Genomic DNA, 4,644 nt, shown 5'->3' on the forward strand with positions numbered 1-4,644 from the left:
GTAAATAATGATGGAATTATTTCCTTAAACTTGGTAACAGCATTGCCAGATAGACATCTGCTGTAGTGGAATTGTTTCCCACATGGAGTATAATCCATTAATGGAAATTCAAAAGTTATTAGAAAATGGTCAGACAGAAGAGGGTTATGGGGAAAAACTATTAAGTGTTCAGTTTTGATGCCATATGTCAGAACCAGATCAAGAGTGTGATTAAAACAGTGAGTGGGTTTATTTAGTTTGAGAGAAGCCAACTGAGTCTAATAATGAACAGAATGCATTGTTGAGGCTGTCATTGTCGGCATCTACATGAATATTAAAGTCGCCTACTATGATTATTTTATCTGTACTAAGCACTAAATCAGACAGAAAGTCTGAGAATTCACTTAAAAACTCTGAATAAGGAGCAGGTGGATGGTATACAATAACAAACAGAACAGGCTTTTGAGTTTTCCAGTTTGGGTGTGAGAGACTCAGGGTGAGACTTTCAAATGAGTTATAACTATGTTTAGGTCTAGGGTTGATTAATAGGCTTGAGTCAAAGATCGCTGCCACGCCACCACCTCGGCCTGTGTTTCGAGGGATGTGACAGCTACTGTGACTAGGTGGAGTGGATTCATTTAGGCTGACATATATCCAGTCAAAGGGGTAAAAACTGCTCTTCTTTTTCCCCTTCTTGTTTTGGACCACTGTGTCCATTAATGAGTCAAACTCACATTTCCATTCTCAGTTGGTAAAATCTTCACTTATTTCCAGAAGTTCTGTGATTGCATTCAAACTTTGAACTCACAGCAGATATGAGATGTCAGCCGTGAGGTGACTTAGTGTACCAGCATCCAGCCGTTCAAACCATACAGGCTGCACCTCCTGTTTTGATGTGTCTGTCCTCAGAACCGCTGGAAAGACTTTTACCACAGCTTTCTGACATCCAAAGTTCAGCGGATGAAAATGCTTTGACAGTAGGCTCAGTTTTTATTGATTTATGTGCTTGCCATAGCTCTTCATTCCAACAGTACAATCAGATGATTCACAGTGAAACTGAGCAACTTGATCCATCATTATGGACTTTGCTAATATGTTTACAAAATATAAATCATAGGATATTTGTGTGATTTTTGTGAGGACCCTCTCTGGGCAGGACTCCCCTGCAGCAGCCCAGTGTGCAGGGCGGGGTCACTTGGGTAGAATCTGGCTCACCTGGTCTGGTTACAACACTATAAGTTGGTGGCAGTCAGCCAGTCTGGGCCTTAATCATTTTGGTTTTGTTTGTCTTACATTTATTTATTTATTTATTTTGTACTTATATAACAGTTATGTAACAATTTTTTTGTTATATCTTACAGCATGTATTCACTCCTCCTGTGTCCAGCCTGATGCTGGGTTGTGATGAACTGAGCCACTGCCTATAAAGATACAAGTTCTAAGCACAGCAGGGAAAGAAAAACTTTTAACTTCAAGGGTTGTATCTTGAAACACGTCTCTCAGAGTTGGCATGAGGTCACAATTGGAAGGAGCTCTCAAAGAATCTGCCCAGCAAGATACTGTATGTCACCCTCTATGCACAACATAATTAAAAGATTCAAGAAATCTAAAGAGATTTCAACACATAAAGGGCAAGGTTGTTTTTCAGTCTGTCGCTCTCGTCAATGGGATCTCTAGGTCCACTACAAATTAGCTACAGTCAGCTAAGGTTACCTATTCTGAATTACCACAGTCAGTAAAGTGAGATCTAAACGATTTAAGAAACTTTTTAGCCAAACAAAACAAGAATGTATGCAGGCAGTGCCACCATCCCAAAATGGCACCTACATCCCAACACAGCGTGACATACTGTATATGTGAATATAAGATCTTACCAAAATCAATGATACCAAAAACACCAACATGTAAGAAGGAGGCTGGGTGGTGGAGGGATCTGCAGCAGCCTGAAGGTGAAATGTGTCAGTATATAAAGTTCAATATGACTATGAATATGACAGGAGAGCCAAAGCAGGTTGAAGTTAGACTCCATGGTATGTTGAAAAGAGAAAGTTTCATGTGAAGGTCTTCACGTATCCACAGGCTCTAGTAGCTGACATCAAACAAGCTCAAAAGCCTGGTCAGCCTGACTGCGTCTATTCAGGTCCTGTTATATTGTCACAGGTTTCAGGTTTGTGTATCCCTGAAGGGCCTGAGCAGGCTCTCTGTCAGCTGTATTCATCTGATGCGTCTTCACCGTTTCCAGAGAAAACAACTTTTTTGAGGCAGCGTGAACTGTGAAACACAGGACGGAGATGTTTTTCTGGTAGCGGTGATCGCATCTTAGATCTGGTGTTAAAGTATACACATTTTCTGGTGAACACCTTAGTTTCCAACAGAAACTAAGACCAGAACCAGAAACCATTCAAAACAAAGTCTATGGAGTGTTTATGTCATTATTTCTTTTCACAGAGAATTCAGATCACATGTTTTTTTGTTTGCAAAAAAAGCAACTTTTCCTTTATAACTTCTTTTATGGCATCATTTGCCTCTCTCGCATGCTCATCCTTCGCTCTCTCCCTGAGGACTTTATTTCAGGGATACCAGAGAATTTTACTGGTCCAATTGCTGTGAGACTCTGCAGCTCGCTGCTATGAAAATCAAAACACGCCTCAAGTGCCACCGGCTCTGTGAGTCTGTAACTTAAAAGGCTGCTTGGTTGCTGTAATAGACTTATAGGATTTCCCTCAAGGATTCCATGAGTTCTAGGGGATGATATGACTCTATCAGAATGTGCATGTGTTTGTTGAGGAGGGTTCCACAGCACTGGGACACCACAACTCCTAGTGGGCTGGCCTGTGAGCATGAGAGAAATGAGGACATTCAAATAGAATAAAACAAGAGGAACAAAGTGAAGCAGGAACAGATTTTTTTTTAGAGCAAAGTACTTTTCTTGGTGTTTTGATATCATGCTGAGTCATCACCTTTCTTGTAGTATGGACATTTATCAGATGGCACAACCCTTGTACTAATGGAAACAGCACTCAAACTGTTGTCTGTTAACAGCATTTGGTTAAATACACTGATTTGCTTTCTTTTTGAGAGCGACTTAAGCAGACGCATCATGTCACTCATTTTTAAGTACAGAGCCATAGTCAGAGGAAAACATTCGTCCTGGTTCTGTCTGGTGTTCAACAATGCACCTATCAGCACAGTGGCAGCTGTGGCTCAGGAGGCAGAGCGGGACGTCTCCTATAACCGGAGGTTCAATTTGATTCCTGGCTTGTCCAGACCGCGTGTTGAAGTGGCCTAGAGCAAGACACTGAACTCCCAGTTGCTCCCGGTGATGTTACCGGTGTGTGAGTGTGAGTGGGTGAATGGTCAAGTAGTGTGAAAACACCTTGAGTGTGCTGTGATGCAGAGAAAAGCGCTCTACAAGTATAAGACCATTCACTTCTAAAACTCATATATTAACATGTTGCATGTCATTTATTTAATTTATACACAGAGAGAAATGTCAAACACACTATTTGCAGTTTGCAGACATGATGTCAGTTTTCTCACCTAACACTCAGAAAAAAAAAACAAATAAGTTTGTTTCCCCAAAGGTTGAAATATTCGTTTCTGATGGTAGTGTTTTTCTCCCTAGAGGCCACTACAGTGTTTCGCCCCATAATTTGTGAATGTTTTAAGGAACATAAAAGATGCTGAGGATGTTGCTATTCACAAAGGCTGTTGTGGTGCTAAAATAGTAACAGCTAGCACTACATGTACGACCTGAAGGCTTCACCAAAATGTTTGGATTCATCTACTAGGGAAGAATATGCCCACCAATTTTATGGAAATTCCAGATCTCAGCTTGGAAAGTACTGAGCGCTGTTATCATAAAAGTAAAGCAGAAAATCCTCACATTTGAGAAGCTGGAACCATGAAATGTTTGGCATGATTTGCAAAAGACAAAAAATAATACCAAACATTTTCAATTACTTCTCCATCGTTCAACTAACGGCTTCAGCTCTAGTTATGTATTCTCTTGCAAAGTTTAATCTGCACAAAGTATCCTACATTATTTGCTCTTTATATGTTTTGTTTGTAAAATCTTTATTTGCAACTATAGAAGTAGAGTAGAACAGCAGCATGAAAACAAAGACACTAAGGCAAGCCATTCAAATTAGTTTGATAGTACAATGTTTGAGTAAATGTGTTTCCATAGTAGTAGAAGACTGGAGTGATGTGGAGAGAGAGGTGACATGCAACATCATGTGGTGTGTGCAGCAACCATTTGACTAAACTAACATTTCCCGATATTTCTTGCTGCGGTTGACTGATTGTTTCTGAGTAAAGATGCTGAATGTCTTACATCATGATGCCGATTGCGCCGTGACAGTAGCAGTGGCATGTTTGCTGTAGAAACGTTGTCCCAGGTGAGGTGAGCACCAACGGCATGCAGAGGGCTTGCAGGTTGTTTGATCAGGTTCACTGTGTCTTTTTAATACTATGTACATACCTGCTGGCAGGTTAATGATAACTTTACCTCAACAGTCCTGGTGCTATTTGTCTTTCTCCTCAGGAACGCCTGCTCAACATTTCATCTAGAGGTCCACTGAAGACAGGAAAAGATACAGGCTCCTTCTCCACCCACTGTTGAGCATGTTAATGACTGTACTGTAGAAGCAGGAGGTATGTGTG

The sequence above is a fragment of the Monopterus albus genome, unplaced genomic scaffold (genome assembly GCF_001952655.1).
Source record: "Monopterus albus unplaced genomic scaffold, M_albus_1.0 scaffold248.1, whole genome shotgun sequence".
NCBI classification, from domain to species: domain Eukaryota; kingdom Metazoa; phylum Chordata; class Actinopteri; order Synbranchiformes; family Synbranchidae; genus Monopterus; species Monopterus albus.